We start from the raw sequence: 25,242 nt of genomic DNA, 5'->3' as shown, positions 1-25,242 counted from the left end.
GGTCAACATGCAGTTAACTTTTTCCCTCTGGTGGCAGTTAGAATATCTCTAAAACAACTCAGGCACGTGCATCAAACACTGAGTCTGTGACTCTATTATCCTAATCATTAGCTGCTTGAGCCTGCACCTTTGTGACTCAGAGACGCCTGGAAGACTTCAGCTTTTCTATAAATAGGGGAGGCAGGGGACATGGAGGGGCTTTTGTGCTTGTGGGGGCAGGGAGGATGGCCTGCAGAGTTCTGCTCAGTCCTATCTCTTATTTCACAGACTGGATAACTGAGGCATTAGAGGTTAAGTAACTGAGCTCACAAAGGCAGTCTGTGGATGAGCCATGATTTTAATTCAGGCATGGAAGTATCACAAGCCATGCTTTGAGCCACAGCGATATAGTGTAGGTAATAAATTTGAGCCTTCAGTTATGAAGGAAATTCAAAGCTTCGAGTCTACGTGAGATTACCAAGAGAATATGATATCAAAAAGATGGTCTGAGAATCTGGTTAATAATAAATGGGCTGGGATGGAGGGAAGTGGGTAGGAGCATCAATGAAATAAAATTAGACCTGAGTAGATAACTATGAAGCTGCATAATGGGCACACGGAGGTTCACTATACTTCGCCATTTTGTGTATGAGTAAAATTTTCCATAATAAAAGCTGAAAACAATGACAGAGAGATGAGGAGGAATCATCAAAGGAGACCAAGAAAAAGTGACAATGAGGCAGGAAGAAAACTAGGAGTTTGGCATCCTGGAAATCAAATGTCCTGATTGCCTATTGCTACCTAAAAACCACCCCACAACTTTATAACTTAACCAAACAATAATCATTTAATTTGCTCAGAATCTGTAATTTGGGCAGGGCTCAGTGGGAATCTATCATCTCTGCTCCAGCGGAGTCAGCTGTTGGCTGGGTGACCCTCCTGGGCCTGAGGACCCATCTCTGAGGTGGCTCACTCACATGACTGGTAAGTTGCTATGTCAGCTGGGAGCTCAGTCGGCCCAGTCCTATCTTTACCTAAGGTCAATCCCCAGATTTACTAAGGATTAAGTACTCCAGTGCAAATGAGAATTACTTGAAACTTCTTCAAGCATGTGCCTTACTCTCAACTGACAAATGACACTTCAGAGGTTGTTGAGGAAGATTCCACTGATGCTGGGATTGTTTTCTTTATAACAATTACAGGAAAAAAGGAAGACACATTTGTTATCTAGGTCTCTGTAAATGCCAGGAGAGCACCTGGATTTTACAGTAAGAGATTCTGAATTTTGTGCATACCCTTTGGCACAGCTCCTCCTTGAAACTTCTCCTTTGTAAAATACTTCAAATATAGCAAAAACTAATGTTTCCTTAATTTTCTTATTCATAATTCAAAACAGTTCTGCTCGTGGGTTTTTAGAAGTTTTGTTTTGTTTTTATAACCATGGGTGGGCCAGCTGGTTGCTCCTCATCAGCATTCCAGGAAAGTGACTGCCAATAAAGCCCATCAGAGTTCACTTGAGGGTTTTAACACTGAGACCTGATTTCTGAAATGCTTTGACCCTTCAAATCAGGTGAGAGGTTGGGGTGCCAGGGCTGCATCTCTCCCCAAGTACACCTAGAAATTAGAGAATGGGAGGGGCGGCTGATCCTGAGACAAGTGGTCACCTTACCTGCCACTGAATATACACCATTGGGACTGCTCGGCTGTTGCAGAGGAACCAAGGGTGAAACAATTTTTTAAATGCATGGGGAGAACTAAAAGACAAGTTTTGTTTTTACTTCATTTCTGCTAACTTGAATGTATAAGGGGTATCTGAAACTATCAGATGTGAAGTAGTACATGTTCTGATCATGGTGCAGTATTTCTGCAGGTTGTCTTTGCCTGTATTTTATTATCTGAGAACAGATTTAAACAAGCCAGTTTTTCCTCTGTGGTGAAGTCTCCAAGGGCATCATTCTCAACAACAGGCACCCATCATTGACCCAAGTCCTTGGCCAGGAGTTGAAGTATTTCTCAAACACTCAAGGAATTGACATGTGAGTGCTAAGTCACTTCAGTTGTGTCCAACTCTTTGTGTAACTGTAGCCCACAAGGCTCCTTTGTTCATGGGATTCTCCAGGCAAGAATACTAGAGTGGGTTGCCACTTCCTTCTCCAGGGGATCTTCCCAACCCAGGGATCGAACCTAGGCCTCCTGCATGGCAGGCAGATTCTTTACCATCTGAACCACCGGGAAAGCCTATAAAGGGAATGTGTGCGCTTTTTTCCCCATACCATGCAATTCTGTGACACTAGCTATGTCTCCTACAATTCAACTCAATTCTGACACTATCTGCTTGGACATAGCCTCAGATTCCACAGGTTTAGGACTTGGTCCAACAAGACTGACCCCTGATCCAAACTTCAGATGCCACCATTCATGCCATCCCCTCCACTTTCCAATTCCGCAAGTCCAAGCTGTCATCTGTGCTTCTCACTCATCAGCTATAAATCAGAGGTTCAAAAAACCCTTTCCTTGGGTTCAATTAATTTGCTTGAAAAGCTCACAGAACTCAAGAGAAACATTGCACTTACTAGATTATCAGTTTATTATAAAAGGATATAAATTAGGAATGTCAGGTGAAAGAGATGCATAGGCAAGGTATGGAAAAGGACATGGAGCTTCCTCGCTCTCTGAGAGCACCATCCTTCCTGAACCTCTGGGTGTTCATCAACCTGAAGCTCTCCCAACCTGGTCCTTTTTGGGGGTTCATGGAAGTTTCAGTACAGGGGCATGATTGATTAAATCATTGGTCACTGGTGACTGAACTCAATCTTCAAACCCTCTCCCCTCCTTGGAGGGCAGGGGCTGTGGGGTGGGGGGGAGGAGGTAGGACTGAAAGTTCCAACACTCTAATCACATGATTATGTTCTCCTAGCAGGCGGTTCCCCTCCTTAGGTTCCTGTAGGGACTTTCTAAAAGTCACTCATTAATAACATAACAAGACACCTTCACTGCTCTCATCACTTGAAAAATTCCAAGGATTTTAGGAGCTAGGTGCCAGAAATAGGACAAAGACCAAATATATATTTCTTATTATAAATCACAAATCACACTTACACTTCTCAGACTCTTCTTCAGCTTCTCAAACCTTCTCCCCATCAGCCTTACTATTGCTGTGGGAGTAGTGGCAGTGGTAACAGCAATAGACAGAGAAACAGCACCAATGTCAATGTCAGCAAAAAGAGCAGTAAGTAATGGCACGGCAGTGTTTTTAACTTCGATTACTGTAGTACCCTTCTAAAACTACTCCCTAGCCTCAATCTTGCTCCTTATTACATTCTTCACATTACTGCTAATATAATTCTTCCAAACTAAATATTCAATCATATCACACCCTTTCAATTGTCTAATGGCCCCAATGACCTTGGGAATAAAATATAAATTCTTGACATGGTATAAAAGGTCTGTCACCACCTAGCCCTGTCTACATCAGCCCCTACAATATGTCCTTTGCCACAGCCACCCCAAACAACTTGCATTTAACCACCGAAGGTATTCTATTTCTCACCTCTGTTCCTGGAATGCCCTTCCCTTCTCCTGCTGGACCACCAAACCAACTGATTCCTATGTATCCTTCCAAAAACAGCTGCAGTAAAGTGTCCTGTCTAGGAAGATAACCTCAAGCCTCCAGGCTACATCAAACATCACATTATAATAATTATTATTATTATTTTGCTCTTTGGTAATTTATTCTGACCCCTCTTTCCTGTGTGCCCAGTAGCTGATTGTAAGCATGTTAGAGATACTCAAGAAAAGGTTGAATGAATGAATGACTGAATTATAGCTCAATTATAGATTAATACATACACTGCTCTTCTGTTCCCAGTTACAACTTGCCCTATCCCCTCAGGTTCCTCACAGTCTAGCAAGGGATACAGAAATGTGAGTAGAAACCTATTATCATAATTTTAGAGGATTCATGGACCCCTTGAGGCTCACCCAGGAACCCATGTTAACAACCAATTAGATAGTGATGAAATGGACACACAGGATAAATGAGATCAACATCATTTGGTGACACATAGTATCAGAGTTTCGTCAGAGCATTAGCTTTATAAAATAAAGAGCAAGGCCACCAAGCTGACAGTAATCCACCAGGAAGCACCTTTGGAGAAAGGTCACTCAACTAGTTTTGAATCCACCTAGTTGAGGGCAAGGCAAAGTACCTGATAAAAATGCTTTGTAGTAATTCTTTGCTTTTCTCAGATCTACTAATTTCATAAACTTTATTTTTTAAAAATTACACATTAGTTTTTTATTCCTCTGGACTTTATCTACATAAAGCCTTGAGAGTCTCTTCCTGGGTCCTCTAAGCTCTGGCCATTTTCCATGGAAAGTTTCCATTCTGGTTCTCTGATCTTGTCTCACTCAATCGATTTCTTTTCTACTTTTCCCTAACCCTACTTTCAGCAATCCAATTCACAGGGTGTGACTGCTCATTTCAGTACCTAACCTAAGTTCTGTTCATCACTTTCCTTAGTCACAAGCTTTTTCTTCCACACCAAGCTTTCTTTTCTCATCACTTCTTCCTCTACCCTAGATCAGGATGACATTCTCCACCTTCCTCCTTCTTCTAGTTCACCCTGAAATGTAATCTCCAAAGTCCACACATGTTTGCATCTATATCCTTTCTTGATACAGTGGTCCCTTGGTATCCACCAGGGGCTGTTCCAGGGCCCCACAGATACTAAAATCCTGGATGCTCCAGTCCCTTATATAAATGGCATGCACACACACAAAAAAGTAAAGTGAAAGTCACTCAGTTGTGTCTGACTCTTTGTGACCCAATGGACTATACAGTCCATGGAATTCTCTAGGCCAGAGTACTGGAGTGGGTAGCTTTACCAACTGAGCTATCAGGAAAGCCCCATAAAATGGCGTAGTATTTGCATATAACCTATGCACATCCTCGCATGTACTTTAAATCATCTCCAGGTTACTTATAATACCTAATACAATGTCAGTGCTATGTAAATAGTTGTAAATACAGTGTAAAAGCTATGTAAATACTTGCTGGTACCTGGAAAATTCAAGTTTTGCTTTTCTGGAACTTTCACATCCTAAGACAAAGATCATAACACTTCCTGACTCTTTCTTTGCTTGTTAAAAGGATTAAATGAGTTCATAGGTGGAGAGAGCTTAGAAGAATGTATGGCTGACCCAGAGAGGTGGTGAATAAATATTGGGTACCATTATCTTCCAAAATCATACCCTATTTGTAAAGAAAGTTTACTGAAGTATCGTGTGTGCCTTCATGCTCAGTCGTGTCCGACTCTCTGTGATCCTACGGACTGTAGCCTACCAGGCTCCTTTGTCAATGGAAGGAAGACCTGGGGGCAAAGCACAAGTGACTCAGCACAGTCCTACTACCACAGACCTGGGTCAGCAGTCAGGACTGTCCTCCTACATAAAGTACCACAGACTGTCCCTTTGCCACTTGTCCTATAGCACATGAAATGGCAGCCAGCGGCCTGAGAAAGGGGCATTAGCTTCACCCAACAAAGTGACTAGCTCCACAAAGGAGTTTACTTTCCAAGATTTACTGGAGATTTAGGTCAGGTGAAAGATTATACACATTGCACAGCTTTTTAACAGAAACAGACTGGGCCATTTGATTAGGCTTGTAAATATAAGGTTAATTGGGAATTGAGCATTGCAGCTCTAGGAAATAGGGTACTTGGCATGTTTGTGTATTTCTGAATCTATCCCCTGTTTACAACTACAAACATATGCCATTAATTTATGATTTTACTTCTATAGGCTTCACCAGAGTAACACAAATAGAGATTAGTCATTAACCCCAGGAGGAATTTGAGAACAGGACATAAAATTTAAAGAAGGTTATACACTGAGAGAAAAAAAAAATCATGTAAGAAGTAAAGGCAACAGAAAATTAGCTGCTAAATCTTTGGGATAATGCATTTTTACAGGTTGTTTTTTAATAATATTCACTATGTTGTACTTTAATCTGTGGTTCTCCAAGCTAAGCTAAGTGATTCCCAAGAGAAGGGAAGAGGCTTTTCTAACTAGCGAAAATAAGTTTTTCAAATGAAAAAAAAACAAAACAAAAAACCTGAATCTTGTCTTTCCCGAGTTTGTATTTTCTTTATTACTTTTTGTCCACCAAACCTGCAGGGAATACAGAGTGTATAGATATTGACTCTATTTCCAGATTGTCTGCCTTCCCAACTAAAACCTGGAATGAGAAAACGAGACCTGAGGTTCTTCAGGCTCAGCCCAAGTCAGACCCCTTCCTGGCCCGTGTAGGAAATGCAGGAACAGCTTTGTCAACTTCTTGCCAAGGTAGAGTGGAAGGAATTGATGATGATACATTCCATATTCCCCAATCTCAATTCCAAAATCCAAAAAGCCCTGCAACCAAAAGTTTGTCCCATAAATTTGGCACAAAAATTCATCTGGTGGCAAAATCTGACCTTCTTAACATATAGCTGAGTATAGTCATTCTTTGTCTCACTCAAAGTGTGATGACACACACATTTTGTGGTGGAAATATAATATTTGAGTATGGGGTGCTGATCCAGACTCCACTGGAAATAATATACAATATATGAGACAAATACCATTTTACCTTTCTAAAACCTAGAAAATTTTGGCTTTCTAAACATATCTGGCTCCTTGTGTTTAAATGAAGGATGGTGGACTTGTCCTAAGTGTTCTGAGGTATTAAGAGGTCTGAGGAAAGAAATACACTCTGGCTCTGCAGAAGGAGATGTGAACTGCAAATCTAAAAGTGCTTCAGATGGAATGGAATTCAAGGCGAGCTGTCGGCATTACCTGTCTCAGCAGAGGAGCAGGAAAGCAGTGCACTGAGTGACAAAAATCAGCCAGCAGCCACACTCCTTGACCCACTAGGCCTCACTGCCCACCAGTCCAGGCTGTGGTCCAGCTGAGCACACATAGAGGGTACTGCCACACCACCTCCTGGAATCCTTACCTCGGAATTCACACAGGTGCTTTTGCTAACATCTTCACTTTTTTCACTCTCTTTCACCATCTCTCTTCTCTAACAATTCCTCTTCTAGTCTTACAAGTTCTATACTAATCACCATTCAGAGTTCACTGGTGGTGATAGCAAGTATAGGCAATCTAAAAAGAACAATGTTAGTTTCATTATGGTTATATTTGTTTTATCTTTTTATTCTGGATTCAGACTGACAGGGTCCAAATTATGGATCCAGTCACCTATGTGACTGTAGATGAATAATTTAACCTCCTTGTGCCTCACTTTTCTCACTTAAAATAGGGATAATAGTACCATTCTCACACAGTTGTTGAGAGGGATTTAAAGGAGCTAATACTATACAAAGCACTTAGAGTAGGGCTTGGCAAATTGTGCTGCTGCTGCTAAGTCACTTCAATCGTGTCCGACTCTGTGCGACCCCATAGATGGCAGCCCACCAAGCTCCACCGTCCCTGGGATTCTCCAGGCAAGAACACGGAGTGGGTTGCCGTTTCCTTCTCCAGGGCGTGAAAGGGAAAAGTGAAAGTGAAGTCGCTCAGTCGTGTCCGACTCTTAGCGACCCCATGGACTGTAGCCTAACAGGCTCCTCCATCCATGGGATTTTCAAATTGTGAGGGCTCCATAAATGTAAGCTACTACTAATTCTGTGGCTGTCTGCAACTGTCTTCTAAAAGAGCTTCATACAACGAAAATATGGTTTTTTTCTTATAGGATTTCTTATATCAAATTTCCTATAGTGGTACCATAAGGACACTGGTTGGTCAATAATTATTTGCTAGATATGATGATAAAGGAGAAGAAAACAACAACAAAAAACAGATGCAGAATCAAAACCTTATGAAATTACAATTAGCTTTCCTCACATTGCCGACTGTAACATTCTTGTGGTATGCACAGCTTCTCTCCCTCCTCTACCCTCCTTTCGCTACTTTGTTTTAAAAGCTAAGCAATAAAAAGAGGATAACAAAACACTTGGTATACACATTTAAAAATAAAACCATCAAGCAGGAACAAATCTTTCAGGAAGTCCTTCATTGTATATTCACATTTTTGTTTTCAGATTACCCACCCCTTAATGTAAATAATATTAATCACACTGTCCAGCTAAAAATGCACTAAGAACAATTAAATTGTGCATGAAATTGAATTCCAACTACTTAAGCATTTTAACTAGGAAAGTAATATTTCCAATATCTCCTTCCCTAATATCTCACAAAGCTCTTCCATTCAGAGTCAGACCTTGGAGAAGTTACTCCTTGACCTTCCCCAAGATATCAGAACTGGCACATGGGTCATCTCTATCAATGTACTCATAATTTTCAGCTGCATTTTAGGTGCTCCCCACCCTGTGGCCCTGGATATAGAAGGAAAACTAAGAACCCCATATATTCACTATCCCTCTCTCACCTCCTAACCTGACTATGGAATTAATGTTGGGGCAGCTGTGGCTTTTTTCTAAAGTCAGCCCTAATTGGACCAACTCATATTTGTCTCAGTCGAATTCACCTCTACCCTATTTTATTTATCAAAAGAATGCCCAACTCATGGTGGAAAAAAAAATCACAGCTAAATGTAGGTTTAAAGCTGAGGAGACTTGAGATTGAAAAACTGCCAGTTCTTACTGCTCACTTACTCACATGAGGGTTTACAGCTCCTGAAATCATGCCAGGACTTTGAAAATGAAAGCTTGCAGTTAGAAAACGATGGCTCATGACAGCAAAGATCAGTCATGTGATAGGCCAAGCGTTTTCCGTCATTGCCTTCTTCAATCAGACAGAGCTCAGAAACAGAGGTTAATCGGTCAGATAGCATCCACAGGGGCTGAGGGCAGCAGAATCCGGCTGCAGCAATTAATCATTTAATTGCTTTCTGATTCACTTTAAATGTCTTTTAAAAAGATATTAAAGAAAAACATTATTGAAAGAACATTTTAGACTATTTAATAAAGGTCCAATATACCCTTTGTGAACCAGAAAATAAATGGATCTCCAGCTAAACTCTGTTCAGTGTTTGCTTGGGCAGCACTTACTTATCCAGAGGAAGGAATGACAGAGTCTCTGCAGCAGGCAGGAAAAAAGCATGTATAAAACCATTTAGGAAAGAAAACATGGGTGTAAATAAAAATAGGCTTTGTGTTTGTTTGGCTATTCGTTTTTCTGGCTAAATAGTAGGGTGTGTGACGGGAGTTGACAGGAGAGCCTAGAAACACAGTAAACTAGATTTTTAAAGGATCTTGAATGCTGAGATACAAGAGCCTGGACTTCAAAAGAAAAAGACACAAAAACCTGATTTGATCTACTAATTAGGCAATGGGAGCCACTGAAGATTTCTGAGCAGAGAAAGCAGCACATGTTGGGGACAGCATGAACTGTGAGGTTCACCAACCCTAGGTTATAATTTCTAGCCGTGACTCTCATTAGCCAGTATGGATAGAACCTCCCAAGCTGAACAGTGGAAGTAACAATACCATTTCCAGGGTTACTGAAACATTAGATACGATGTACCTAACACACACACCCCAAGGCTTAGCACATAAAAAGCATCTAGTAAATGGTGTTAGCTATCCTCCTGCTATGCTCTGGGTAGGAAGGTCAAAAGGGAAGAGATGGAAGGAGGGAGACCAGAGAGAACAAAGTCTAGACAAGACAGAGTACAGGCAAGGAAAATGGTAAAGAGAAAACAGGACAGACTATAAGGAACACAACAAAGGTAGTGCTCAAGGAAATGGAGACCTAGAAAGATTAACTTGCTCTGTGCTGTTTGACAATGACTAGACATGACTGAGAGAAGAGGAGAAGCCAGAGAGACTCCAAGAATCTGGCTGAGATAAGCAACACACAGGTTGGAGAGATGCAAACTTCTATGAGGTCCAAAATAAATAATACATGTAAATAAATGCCAAACACCAAGTTTGCATTTCTAGGATGACTACAGAAATAACCGGAAACATGTTTCTGTCTGCAATGATCCCATCTAAATTCCTAATAATGAGAGCTATCCTGAGAAAAAATTTTAAATTCACAGGGCCAGATGATTTGGGTCATGACATAACGCAGTGTCAAAGACCAGTCAGGGCCGTCCTCCCACACGTCTTCTCCACACACCCCTCTTCACGTCATCTCCACCACAGACATGCCACCCTCTCCTCAGGCTAGTTCCACTATTGTCACTCACTCTATGATCTTCTCAGCACAAATAACTGCCTGCTCTCCTCAGGCCCAACTGCCTTTCTCACAAGACTCTGCTGCTTGGATAACAGGTAGAGAAATACCTGGTGCTTCAGAACAGCAGTGCAGCGCCTAATAACTCACACACCTGACATTTTCATTACACACTGCATTAGAAGTTTCTTCAGGAGGCAGCCTTAATAATTTTGCACCACTCTGCTCAGTGGGGATTAATATTACTAACTTACATGTTGGGGCGGCAGCCACTCTTTCAGCACAAGCTTCAGTCCTCATCTGGGTCACTGTGGGTTTCAGCCCTGTCAGCTCCATGTAATTCACAAAGGGATCAACCCATGGACACTTCCCAGCCTGCAGGACACACAGGGGAAACTTTATAGTGTATATAAATGAACTTTAATATTGCAGTATACCTTTTGGGATGTACCTCTAACTTGTTAGAACATGTAGAAAAGCTGACAAGCCACTTTGTGTCTTTTAGGAGGCCTCTGCTTTGCACCAGCTGGCCTAGAGAAGCACAGGATCACACTGTCTTCCCACTCACTGCCTTCCTGCTCTCCCTACAGGAGTGTTCCCAACTAAGCTTGCTCTGGAACATTTAGAAGTTTTAGTTAAACTATAGAGTGTTTTTTTGAAGATTTTTTTTTTTGGACTGTGCTAGGTCTTAGTCACTGCACTCGGCCTTTCTCTAGTTGCAGCAAGCAGGGGCTACTCTTCATTGTGGTGTGCGGACTTCTCATTGTGGTGGCTTCTCTTGTGGCTTGGTAGTTGTGGCACACAGGCTTAGCTGCTCCAAGGCATGTGGGATCTTCCCAGACCAGGAATCGAACCTGTGTCCCCTGCATTGGCAGGGGGATTCTTGGCCACTGGACCACCAGGGAAGCCTTTTTAAAATTTTTAAAAAATTTTGGCCACACCACGGGGCATGCAGGATCCTAGTTCCCTGACCAAGGATCAAACCCAAGCCCTCTGCATTGGAAGGCAGAGTTTTAACCATTGGACTGCAGGAAAAGTCCCTTAACTTTATTTTATTCTTAACTTCAAGACAAATGTCATGCTGACTTATCTCCAGTTAATGATGTTGTACTTCCTGTGCAACCCAACGGCCTCCAGAATAACAGAACTCCATACATGTACAGTGTTTTGTAGGCAAAGATGTTTTATGCTTTACAAAAGGAAGTAGGACTTGGGAAGGGGGTTGATGACAACACAAGAAGGCCAAAGGTTGCTTAGAAGTCAACCCATCCAGGTGGTGCTAGTGGTAAAGAACTCTCTTGACAACACAGGAGACTTAAGAGACACGGGTTCAATCCCTGGGTTGGGACGATCCCCTGGAGGAGGGCACAGCAACCCACTCCAGTATCCTTGCCTGGAAAATCCCATGGACAGAGGAGCCTGGTGGGCTACAGTCTACGGAGTCACACAGAGTCGGACACGACTGAAGTTACTTAGCACACATGTCATAGATAGTAAAGTGTTCCTTCTAGATTCTTCACAATATTCTTAATCCAGGAACACTTTGCATTGGGCACTAAATGTGCTATTTGCACAGCTGACCCTCTGATGGTGTGCAAATGTTTTTCTTTTCATGTTACTCCTGGTTCTGAGGAGTGGAGACTGATATCTACCGTTAAGATTTCTACCTTTTTTTCCCCTCTGTGTACCAGAGTAACATTAATGACGGACATCTACTATCCACATAGTGCTACTTATGCCTCTTTTACCCCTTTGTCACCACTATGTGAAATAAGGTATTATTATTACTCGTAATTTACAGATGAAGAAACTGAGCCTTACAGAATTTAGATAACTTACTCAAAGCCAGACAGCAGTAATTGGGAAAACCAGAACTTGAATCCAGGTTTCTTTTATGCCAGAGTCAGAGTTAAAAATCATAATAACTCACTGGAACAATGATATCCACAAATGACATTGCAGGAGCATTTACTGGAAAATTCTGGCTCGATACCCACAATAAAGCAGAAAAAAGTCTCAGTACTTACTGCTATGAATTTGATTCCACGTACATCTCTGAGTGTATGATGACCTTAACTGTTTTAGGAAAAGCTACATCAACTCTGCAATATTCATTGACTTCTTAGTCTATAAACACACACAGCTAATTACTCACTGAATGGAGGAGGCTGGGTGTCAAGAAGAGTGAGATATCCACTTCTCAAGGTACCTACACCCAGCTGGGTAGACAGGCCCTAAATACACGCAGTGTATATACTGAGATGATATCAGGAAAGGCATTGCAAAGATCCATCACCAACTTAACAATACACAGCAAGAGCACTAGGGTGAGTCGGGTGAGGGAGACTCCTCTCCAAGCAGGAGGAGTCAGAGAAGACTAGATGGGAGAGATGGGAACCAACAGAGGGGAAGCACCTGGTGAGGTTGGAGATTGCTGGTAAGTGAAAGCTGCATCCAGGAGAAGTGAGAAGATATCCCTAGAGTGAAGTTGAGGTCTCCTCATGATGACAGTTTCATGTCATTACCCTGTGCTTGACTGGAATGCAACATGAGTCCAGAGAGTCAACACTGACAGTCAACATGGTCACAGACTGAATTGCGTCCATTAAAATTCATGAGCTGAATTTCATGAAGCTCTAACCCTCCTGTGTCACTATATTTAGAGGCAGGGCCTTAAAAGAAGTAATTCAGGTTAAATAAGGTCAAAAGGGTGGGCCCTTAGTCCAATGTCCATATAAGAAAAAGAAGACACACCAGAGCTGCTCATGCACAGAGGAAAGACCACATATGGACATGGCAAAAAGGCAGCAATCAGCAAGCCGAGGAGAGAATGCCAATACTTTGATCTTGGACATCCAGCCTCCAGAACTGCAAGAGAATACATTTCTGTTGTTTAAGCCACCTAGTCCATGGTCTTCTGTTATAGCAGCCCTGGTAGACTAATTACACACACCTTCATCTATTTCACATACCACTTCTCTGCTTCTGTATGCTGCCCTGGATCCGGCTACCTGGAATAGCAGGTTTCTAAACCTGTGGGCTACTCCATGTGGTTATCATGAAGACCTCTGCTGGAATGCTTGAACAAGCTGAGGATGATCTAAGGCAGTGCATCTCAAATTCCCCGTGATGAAGAACCAGTTTTCCCCCATTCTTGGGCTGACGGATACATGATCTTACTATGCTTGCTAAGTAGGCAGCAGCAGCCACAAGCAACTCACTGTGCAAACTTAACAACATTCTCTTCAACAGTGTCCCCTGATTAGGTGTGTGGATATGGCAGCTAGGCAGTGGTGAGCTGGTAAATGTTCAGCACTCAGGGTATGGGGGAGGAGGAGTCCTGATCTGTGGCATTTGTCCATTTATTAGATAAAAATACTTCTTGTCATGACTGATTCCAAGCTACCAATCTGAAGTTACTGAGCCACAGAGATGGGAAGGAATGCCTGTAACTGGCTCCCTCCAGCTGGTACCACCTACCTTCAGCCCATCAGAGCGGCAATGTACAATTACTAAAAAGTTCCTACTTATTATCATTTTTGTACTTAACTCCTTGCAGAAGGCAGGTCACACTTTGCACAACACTGACCTAATTTTTTTAAGTGTGGGAGTCCCCAAAGAGGTCCCCTAAAGCCCATCTGCTCACTAATTTTACTAGTGTAAATTCTGGATCCACAAAGTTCTAAAAAAGTATTTTCAGAAAGGGCCTGTTTACCCAAAATTACCTAAGAAAAAATGACAGAAGCTCAGCTCTTCTCTCTTTTTTTCTTCCCTTCATCTATTATCTAAAGATCTTCTCCCTATCTCTTACTTTTTCCCTTCCCTTGTCCTCCCTTTCCTAAAAGATTGTTCTTCTTTTCGAAAAGACAGAACACTTCCTCTGTTCTCTTTAACATCATAGTTAAGCACAACCTTTCCAATGGTCCACTCTCTTTCTCCTACAACTTGGCTTTATTGTGGGGATGAAATCCTAGTCTTTGTTATAAGAAGCAATGAAAGGATAAATCCACTCAGGCAATTCAAGGGTAAAACCAAAGCAGTAAGCAGATTTAAAGGACCTATAAGATTAAAGGCAGAAAATGGAGAGTTATATTAGTCCTCTTTATCCTTGCTTTCCCAGAACCAATTCAACTTTGTTCTTTTTTTCTTTCTTTTCAAACACAGAGCCAACCATTAGTAGAATAGCCAAAGCCTGTGGCATACAGAACAGTGACTGGAGTGAGAGTGACCAGTACTGAAACCCAGACAAGAGGTAATTAGGGCTGACCTTGGGAGGTGGCCGTGAGAATAGAAAGAAAAACACAGGCACAAGTCATAAAGCCATATTCTTAAGTAAAATCAACAAGATTGGACCACAGATTAGAGACAGAATAGCAAGGACAAGGGAGGAATATGGTGCAAGGCTCTGAACACTGACTGCAGCCAGATGAGTCATCCTAGAGCTCGGCTCCAATTGAGTACTCAAATGAGAAAAACCTTTGGATGGCTCCAAGCCCACTGCACATAGAATGAAGTCTAAATTCCGATATAAGGACTGCCACAATTCTGGGCAAGCTTGGACTCATTCATTCAAGGGACATTTATTGAACAGCTATTATGTATTATGCTGGATCAGAAATCAAAAATGGGGGAAAGGCACAGCTCCTGACTTTGATAAATTCAGTGCCTAAAGGGGGTAACCTTCAAATAAATCAATACACATATGCTCAAGCTCCATTCACAATGTTCTCTTCATCTGAAATCCGTTTGTTTATTGAGTGCTCACTCAATGCCAGAGACTGCTCTTGGCCCTAGAGACCCAGTCAAGTTATTTCTATTCATTTCCCAATCAGACCTGTGGATTATTGATTTGGGATTTTCTGTGTAGAGAGCTGAGGCCAAAGGGAACCTCAAAGGGGAAAGACTGAGGAAAAGGAAGAGAACACCAGACTCTTGGAATGATGCCTACAGTTCAAGGATTAGAAAAAGGGAGAAGAGCCAGAAGTGGCCAGAGGAGTAACAGAGGGCAGAGAAAATCGAGTCATAGAAGCTGAATATGGAGAGTTTCAAGAATAAAGAAGAATCTGAACTGTGTAAAATGCGGCTGAAAGGCTAAGAGAGAGAAGACTGATGAAGGAACCAATACAGCCTCTCACTTCAAGTGATAGAGGGAAAGAAGTCTGTGGCGAGGGACAGATCAAAGATGAACAACAGAGCAAGGGAGTGCTTTATAAAGACTCTGGGGCAGAAAATGGGAGGGTACAGAAATCATAGACACAAGTGAAAAGGTTGACCTTAGAGAGAAGAGAGACAATTTTTTCCCCAAGACCAGACAGAAGGACAGGACAGAATATCCAGAGACACGGGGTAAAGGGAGGACACAGGGGGACTCCAGGGGTGTTTAAAGTCAAACAACACCACGTTTGGATCTCAGCTCTTCCACTTTTTTTTTGGCATGTGGGATCTTAGTTCCCCGACCAGGGATTGAACCCATGCCCCCTCCAGTGAAAGTGTGGAGTCTTAACTACTAGGCCACCAAGGAAATCCTTCTTCTACTCACTTTCTGCATCATATCAGGCAAGTTGACCAAGCTCTCTGATCCTTAGTTTCTCCATCTTCTTATAAGATGAATATAATAATGCCTTTCTTATATGGTTGTTGTGAGAACACATGTGCCACCAAGCTTCCTCCTTGCCTTATCAGCTAAGGTACATACGAGGTCACATGAATAAATTCTTCTGACCCTTGCCCCTATCTGCTCATACAGCACTGTAGCCCTCTGCAAAGTACTCTTGTAAAAGTGCTCACAAGTGAGCCCACTTCACTGAGCTCCAGGGGGTCAGCCGAGCCTCTGTCGTCCCCACATTGCTGCAGCTAAGGTCCTGGAACAAACAAGATGCCAAATCTAAACACGCTGCCTGGTACTACAGTCTTGATGAAGCAGCCTTTTCAGCTTTTACTTAAACCCCTTCCCCAAAACAGCCTCCACCAGTCTCAGTCTGGGCCTGGATAGAAACCCAAGTGAAAAGCACGTTGCTGTACCTTGAATTGTCCCTCCTCTCTTATGACCAGGTTTGAGTCAGGCTCTGGGAGTCTCTCTATCCTCCATGTGAATACATTTTTGGTAGGCCCTCTCCATTAACTTGCTAAACACCTCCTGATATGTATCAATTCCAATCATCTAGATTACATCTAGTAGACCCTGGTGCACAGTACGGGCTCAAGAAAGTTAACTCCTTCTCCCTTAACTCAGCTCCACAGTTTCATTTATACTTCTGATTTGTAGTGTCCTTTCTCCCATCCTCAGTCATATCTGGGTTTGACCGAGGTGCACAAAGACTTGGTTATACTGCACAGTGGTGAGCATGTAAATGTTTAGCAACCAGCTCTCCAGGAGAAAAAGCCAGATTTTGTAGTGTTTGCCAGTTTTCATGCTGCAAACACACCCACGCTAGTGGTAAAGAACCTGCCTGCCAATGCAAGATATGTAAGGGACTCGGATTTGATCCCTGAGTCTGGACGATCCCCTGGAGGAGGGCATGGCAACCCACTCCAGTATTCCTGCCTGGAGAATCCCACGGACAGAGGAGCCTGGCGGGCTACAGTCCATAGGGTCACAAAGAGTCAGACACAATTGAAGCAACATAGCACACATGCACAAACACTCCCACCATGGCTCGTTTCAATTTATCAACATGCCATCAACCACCTTGCAAAACTACTGAACCGGTTACCTGGGAATCTTGGCTAGTAGTATACCGAAGCAACTCTGAAGTTTCTGCCCATTGAATAAAGTCCCAGGTGTATCTAGCTACTGCTTTGTAAAGATGACATTCCACCCCACCTCCATTGCAATGGGGATGAACTGTAAAGGCACCAAGTCTCACTTAGGGATCTTCAGTACTTTTATGTGGTTTGGGAAATGATTGTGTTTAAATGACATTTTGAGGGAAACAGACACACCCTGATGGGTGAAATCTCAGGGATGATCAGTGAACAAAAACACTGTCACCGAGTAAGTAAACAGTGACAAGTTTATAAGATGCTGTTGGCAGTAGCTGGATTTCTCAGTGCTGAACACTTGAGTTGGGCATGGCGGGAGCGGCTGGTTAGCCATTTGTCAGGCAAAGTCAAAACAGCCCTCCAGCTACAGCACAGACGGCAGACTGCAGCTCGTCAGCATTTTATTTATGACTCTTAATTAGCAAGCAAAAAAGGAGGGAAGAAGTTTCCAGCTTGGGATATACATACTTATATATTTCCCGGAAATTGTCTTTGTCAAAATAACTTAAATCCCCATGACCCCGAGAGGTAGATATCATTTACATTATATAGACAGGAAACTCCATCCTGGAAGGTAAATATAATTATCCTAATCTCACCAATGAAGGTTCAGAGAGGCAAAGTGACTTTTACAAGGTAACACAGCTTGAACGTGAGACTGACAACTTTCAGACTCTAATGCAAAGGCCCTTTCAGTCACATTATGGTTGGCTCTTATCTGGCACATCATAGTAACAGTCCACTGACTTGGACTGAAAGAGTTGAATACCAAACTCACTACACTGGTGAATAAACTTCATATTCTTATGGTTAGAATTAATTCTTTGGAGGGAGTGGAATTATTGAGGGGAGTGAGAAACAGGACAATGGAGTGAGTAGGTCAGCTTCCTGCCTGCTTTTGAATAGCCTGGGGTCTATTTTACAACCAATAGAGTCTAATCAGGTTTAGGGCAGAAATAAAGAGTGGGACCTCACAGCCCATGAATTTAAAGTGACTCTTCTCTATGGAGGTATCTTTGAGCTGCTGGGCCTCCAAGTGATTGTGAGGTACAGGAAGCATCAGACCTGGCAACTATAAACACAGAGGACTGCTTACCTCAGCCATCTATTTACAGATGGCATTCAGAAAGGAGTGCACTGATTACTTCTGATCACTGAGTTGAGCCAAAAACATTTAAAAAATGATACTTATATAATAAATTTAAATTTTTATTGATATAAATCATCTTGATTATGGGTTTATTTTGATTTTTAATTCCTGTTAAACCCGAAAAAACAAAATGTTTCTATTGATTCTCAAGGGCTCCATGCCTCAGTAAAGGATGAATTGGAAGGTGGCAACTTGGAAGCTCTCTGAGGAGCTCTGTAGGTCATCGAGGAGGTCACGGACATGTCTGGTTCTCTTATCCTGCAGGCACAAAGACGGACTGAACTTCTTCATCCCCCTGAAGATAAGCATGGCCACAAGACATGCTCTAGCCAATGAATAAGATCAGGTGTAAAGTGTGTCGCTTTACAGGGGCCTGGGGGAGGGTGGGGCGGGGTGAGACTTAGTTACGAGTTAGGGCACAATTATCCACTCTCACTCCCTCTGCCGCAGAGCCCCCGCAGAGCCTGCTGACATGACAGGCTGTCTGCTATTAGGACCCAGGGTCACTCAGACAGGCAGAATCTGTCCTGAGTTTGGAAGCTATCCTCACTGCAGCATAACTTCACCTATCCTACCAGGAGAGAATTGTTTGGAGAAAGAGCAAGTTAACTAAGAGGAAAATTTTAAAGTAATTAGTGGGGACTTCCCTGGCGGTCCAGTGGCTAAGACTCGTGCTCCCACTGCAGGTGACCCAGATTTGATCCCTGGTCAAGGGCTTCTTCCCTAGTGGCTCAGATGGTAAAGAGTCTGCCTGCAGTGCAGGAGACCTGGGTTTGATTCCTGAGTTGGGAAGATCCCCTGAAGAAGGAAATGGCAACACATGCCAGTATCCTTGCCTGGAAAATTCCATGCACGGACAGAGGAGCCTGGAGGGCTATAGTCCATGGACTTGCAAAGAGTTGGACATGACTGAGCGACTTCATTTTCTTTCTTTTTCTTCCAGGGAACTAGATCTCACATGGCACACTGAACAGATCGTATGTCACAACTAAAGATCCTGCATGCTGCAACTAAGGCCCAGTGGAGCCAAATAAATACATAAACATATAAAGTTTTTTAAAGTAATAAGCCAAAAGCTGAAGACTCTTGGACATTTTGAATCTCATCAGAGGCCTGGGACTCTGAGTGCTGAAAAACTCAGTATCTAGGGTGTCCTTCTTCCTGAACGATCAAGAGAAGGTAGAATTCGGTCAAAATGAATCTGTACCTTCAGGTTTCCAAACAGGTAACTGGAAAGGATCTAGACTCCTTAGGAGCTAACAAAAACTTTCTGGAGATTAGAAGTATCTATTGAGCACTCATTCTTTATATAAGATGATGTTTGACATTGTGGGAGATGCTTAGCAGTACAGAAGCCTTTTCTTTCTTTCAAGAAACTTACAACCTAATTAGTGAGTTCAAACTGAACATCAGGAAACATCAATTCATATTTTTTTCTTAAAAAACTTCAGGTAATGATAAACATGATGCCATGAAGCAGTGCAATCAATAACCAAATTCACCATATATAAAAATCCCTATAGATGGGCTGAAGGAACTCTATCACCACTACTAACCTAACGGTAGTTTGCACCCTGCTTTATCCTCACATCCACTGTTAACGTACTGTCAGTACCTTACAGCTGAGACTGGTACAACTGGAAAAGTCAGAGAGGATATTCAGGCTCTCAAGGCACACAGCAGCAGAAGAAAGAGTTCCTCAAGTTCTTGGCGGTTTATAACCAAAAGCAAATAAGCTGCCTTGTGAGGCCTGCCTCACTGGCCACACGCCCTCAGTGTAACAGTGAAGAGGCTAGAGGAAGGCAAAGACCCAAGACCAGTAAACTGTAGTAGCTACCTGGCCATCATACCCTCTATGCACCCCTCACTCCTGCTCCAGATGATTGGCAGTAATAGGCAGGGGTGCTGCCAACTCACTAGGCAACAGGTAAGCTGCTCACTGCTCATATGTTATGGCACCCAGAGGTAGCCTTTGAGAATCTGTCTTGGGATTAAAATATAAGCCAGATCTTATTAAGAAAAAGTTGATTATAACAAGGAGACTGGTACCTAATCCAACCACTCCCTTCCCCTCCCTCAGCCTGGCCCAAACAAACCTGTGCTGTACAAAAATCGCATGATATCATGGTTCAAATAAAGGTTCTATTTCCCTTTCTCCAAGTCTCTGGAATCATTGAACATTGAGTGTAAAATACCACCCTTAAGATCATTCTCCAAGCTGCATGACTGAATTCCTGCAAAGAAGAAAAGATGTGAAGAGTTCACCTTTTACTAGAGTTTGAGCAACCCACCAGGGCAGCGGTACCCTGACAACAGGACGTCCAGCATTATCAGGCCTCAGAGAACAATGCCGCTCCTTCCCTTGTGTGGAGGAAAGGACAGTGCCTTTCACATCCACAGCCATCCTGAAAGGAATGTTGGTGCTTACTGTCCAGGCTGGGGAGCACCCTAAGCAGGTTTTTAACAAAGGTGACTTAGGACTGCCAATCACAGTCTGGCTCATTTTTCTGGTGGGTAGGCCTCCAAAGCTCAGTCCACACAGAGACTATGTGATTATGGAATCAAGCCAAGGAAACTCTCCTTCTCTCTCTCTCTCCCCTGCCCCCCACTTCCCTCCCTCCCTCTCTCCCTCTGTTCCTTTCTCTTTCTGGAAATTGAATGGGAAATATGGGAAATACAGTCATGGAGTTGTCAGTGGGAACAGAAACTGGAAAAATGTATACAGGGAGCACACACCATGTAGGAAAACTATGAGACAGAGGGTATGAGAGTGCCAAAGTTGAAACTAAAGAAATAAGCTACTGAAAAGATGCACAGCGCTAAAAGCTAGGCCAAGTTGGTGGCTGTAGCTGTGGTGGACACATAAGCAAGTCCCTAAGATGGCTAAAGTGGGGACAGGAACTCCCACGGCTGAGCTCTGCTGGGGTTCCCAGTTTCAGCTTCCTTGTGGCCTCCAGTAAACTAGTTTCCCATAAGAGTCCTGTCCCCTGTATCTGCCAATAACCCCATCAGCAAAGTGCCCTCAGTGCAGCCCAGTTCTTGCCCTCAAACTAACACACAAGCAGAGGGCCAGGTTCTACAGACACCTGGATGTCGGCCAGTCTGGACCAGCTCCAAAGCTCCCTTACCCACATCACCTGATGCTTTTCCTCTCAGGCATTTGACACTTTGCATGTTAGCCTATATACTATTACTCATTTGTGCAGGTTTTCATGCTATCTCAAAAGCTATTTGTTCTGTGGAGTATTTTTAGCATGAGATGAGGGAGGGGGCTGGGAGAATGGTTGGGGAAGAGAAGTGTTCTAGCCGGGGACAGCGTCACATTCTCAACATTGTGTTAAGTGCCGTGCACAAACGCATGCTCCAAAAAATGATTGTCGATGATGCTGTCTTAATCCCACCTTCCTGTGTTTATAAAGACAAGTACAGGCAATTGAAAATGAGGTCTCAGGAGATCCCTGACAATTGAAACTCTTCCTCCCTCAGGGAGCAAACCAGGAAACGCATAAGTGCACCCATGTGGTCTTCATAGGAAGATATCACATAGGCCCGAAGATTTCAGGGGAAAAAAAAGAAAAGAAAAAACCTTTTTCAAATCCTTTTAAAGCAATCTGTGCAGCTGTTTCCTGAACTCTCCGGAAGAACTGAGATGCAAAATGCTGTATCTCCCCTCTATCACTCCCCCCACCCCCACCCTGCAAACTGGCTTTCAGGTGACGCAATGATGAGACCTCCGCGGTGAGCTCGGTCTGGAGGATGCAGCAGCCGACAGAGCGTGGGGTGCTGCCACCTCTTGGAGGTTCATAGCCAAAGCAAGTCTGGGTCCCAGAAAGGATGTGTTTTAGTGATATTATGAAATGTTAACGGGCAATCTGTTCCGAAATAATTGCTCAGTGTGTTGGCCTCCTTTTCCATTTTAGAATTTCAAAGGCATTGCAGGCCGAAAGCACTGCCAGCCTGTTAGTGGTACCTACACAGATTAAATCTAGCCCATCACAACCATGGCTACACAAAAGCCCCTTTTCTCAATTAATAAAATCCAATTAATGGTATCATTGAAAAACTCTTGCCACTTCCGTTTAGAGCCAGTTAGAACTTCAATTTAGAGCTGTGTGCAAATTTTAGGATATGCATTTTTTTTTCAGTTGACATGATTAACAGTACCTAATTTCTGGGATACGCCCAATTTCTGTAGGGCAAAAGAATGTTTACCAGAAACATACACAATAATGACAGCTTTTTTCCCTCCACAGACACACACACGGGCTCATGCATGCAACCAAGCTCAATTCCACTTATTCAACAACCACACTGCCTCTCCTACCTGTGGGAAATGTCATATGGTCACATTGGAAATATCCAGAGTGGGTGCTCTGAAGTAGGATACAAATTCTAAGGTCTTTATTGGATGATGGTCCTTTTGAAATATTTTTATTGATCAGTCCAGTTCCTGAGACGAAATAGATTGTTTCTCTTATTCTCCCAGGTATAGGTCATTTGAGCAGTTGGGTTGTCATTTTTTTAATCTTCACGTTTCCCTAAGGATAGTGAGAGGATGATTTCAGCAGCAACATTAGCTGCTTTAGGCTAGATTTTCAAAGCTACACCAGGGAGTTAAAAGCGCAAATCCTGTTATTGTTACAGGATTAATGCACAGAAGTCCCAGAATACCACTTTGGAAATGTAGCCAAGGAATATTATTTCAATGTACGTTATGTTATTTTTAGACTCAGCTATAGCCCAATTATCAGCTGGCATATCAAAAATGAGACAAGACAGATAGCTGTCTTTAATCCAAAATTCTAATGAGGTTTTCGTGTTTGTGCTTTTTCAACCCTTAGAAATCTGGATATTTGGAGGAAAAAAAGAAACTACAGCAGCTACTTCCTACCTGCTCTGCTGTGATAGAGGCTGCAACTTAGAGTACTGGTTCTAAGGAATAAATTAGCATTGCTCTGTTTTACTTTTTTTTTCTAAGAGAGGCAGGTGGTAGGAAAAAGAGGCACTGAATCATGGGGACCTCTTGACCACACCATAAAAAGTACAAATCAACAACAGCATATTAATGATTTCAAGGCACAAGTCAGGGCTCCTGCCATCACTCATTTCTATTTCTGCTTTTATACATCTTAGATTGCTGTTCAAAAATAACTATCTGCAAAAGGTCCTCCAGTTGGTGTAACTTTGCTTCCAAGTTGCCCTGCGGGCATCAACCAACATTTATTGATTCTCTAGATGCTTGTTGTTGAGTTTTATTAAACTGGGCTTGCTTTTCCTTTTGGCCTCAGAGTAACTGCATAGGCGGGAGATGACCACATCACCATCTCTAGGCTACATCTACTCTGCTAGATGATGCCCCATGGAAGAACTCCTACCTTTCCGTTACTCAACAAATACCCTACATGAGTAGTTCCTTTCACTAACTTTCAAATCCCAGAGTATTTTCTGTTATCTCAAAAGGCATTATATCTTTCTAAAAAGGAAAAGCATGCTTGCACAGGTCTGTTTCTGTGTGGCTCTTGGTGATGGGAGCACAACCCCACTTTCTAAAGCTCTAGGATTTCACTATGTCAGTAAGGAAGGGCTCACTTGGAGCTCTTCTTCTCTGGCCTCCAAGGACTCATGCACCCCTAGAGGCATCTCAGCAAGCAGAATTGAACCCTTTTTGTACCACTAGTAACTGCCAGCTCTGATTTTGCTTTTTAGAGCAGTCATGAGGAAGATTAAATAAGTAGCATTCTAAGAAGCAATTTGCACAGGGCTTGGCACACTGTAGGCTCCCTGAGTTAAAGAAGCAGCAGCATCGACAGTTTTAAAGATTCATCTCGTGTTTATGGGTATTTTTAATTTATAAAAGTATTTCTGTACATTATATCACCAGCAATACAGTGATGAGCCTTGGGATGGATACTCATGCATTTAATGTGGAGTTAACTCAAGTTACAGACTGTTTTTTTTCCCATGTACTTTGTACACTGAGGTTGAGCTATAAATAGGACTAGAATGAAATTCTCCATTTCAGTTTCTGGGGCATTGTTCATATCATAACCACTACTCATCTGTGTTTCAACTCTGAAACAGCAGTGATTGGGTCCTAGACACTCAAAAACCAGAAGATACATTTGAAAAATATGTTACATATTTGAAAAAAAATAATAGATTAATAATTCTCATATCTGCTGCTGCTATAACTCAGTATATTAGGCACTATAATATACTTTATGAACAGCTGCTCCCTTTAAGAAACACTTGCTTAAGAACTATTAGGATGCTTGTATATACCTATATTCTACCAAGAATACAAACTTATCTAACACAGTAGCATACCTAATATCTTATAATTCTACATATTTGTGAAATAAATACACGAATGAGTAAAGACTATGAGTCACTAAGGATGAATTTCAGTGTCAGTAGGTACAGGTAGGAGAGTCAGAGAACTTGTCGCCCCTTCTATAAAATGGGAGGACCAGAAATGCATTGGAAAATTACTACGAGAATAAAGTGAGACAAGATATGTGAAGGACCATGGTAGGCAGCCTTCTAAAATGGCTTACAATGATTCTGGCCCCCCAGCTTTCAATGCCCTGTGTAATTCCCCACACTTAAGCATGAATTGGTAGCTTAATAGAACTAATAGAATAAGAGATGACGGGAGGTCACTTCTGTGATTAGAATATAAAGGTCTGACTTCCATCTTGTTAACACTCTCTTCCTTGCTGACATCTCCCTCACCCTCTCGCCTGTGAGACATTCATGGGTACAGAGACTGAGATAAACCTTCGACCAAGAGCTTGTGAGGAACTAAGACCTTAGTCCAACAGCCCATGAGGAATGGAATCCTGTCAAAAACCATGTGAAGGAAAGAAATTCTCTCCTGCTTAAGCCTGGGTTTGACCATAGCCCTGAGTAACACCTTGACTGAAGCTTTGCGAGAGACCCTGAAGCTGAGGACCAAGTCAAGGCACACCAGGACTCCTGATCCAGAAACTGGGAGATAATAAATGTTTTCAGGCACTCCATTTTGGGTAATTTGTTACTCTGCAGGAATAGGGAATAGATACAAGGACCTATCACACCACAGCCATTTTAAAATACGTAATATATAGAAGTCATTTTATTTTATAGTGGGGTTGTAAATTGAAGTGGGCTTATTTACAAGGCTA

At 42.5% G+C, this 25,242-nt stretch overlaps 1 protein-coding gene across 1 annotated transcript in view; it reads right to left on the bottom strand.

Annotated features, from left to right (window-relative positions):
• The window catches only part of JADE1 (jade family PHD finger 1), a 502,176-nt gene that overhangs the window by 345,714 nt on the left and 131,220 nt on the right, over positions 1-25,242 (bottom strand). The window contains exon 6 of the mRNA XM_081538240.1: positions 10,419-10,539. The gene's annotated coding sequence lies outside the window, so the exon portion shown is untranslated. The remainder of the gene's footprint in view (positions 1-10,418; positions 10,540-25,242) is intronic.

The sequence above is a fragment of the Giraffa tippelskirchi genome, chromosome 11 (assembly GCF_054371585.1).
Source record: "Giraffa tippelskirchi isolate mGirTip1 chromosome 11, T2T-mGirTip1v1.2.pri, whole genome shotgun sequence".
NCBI lineage: Eukaryota > Metazoa > Chordata > Mammalia > Artiodactyla > Giraffidae > Giraffa > Giraffa tippelskirchi.
The sequence above is the reverse complement of the archived record's forward strand: the minus strand, read 5'-3'. Positions and strand labels throughout refer to the sequence as shown.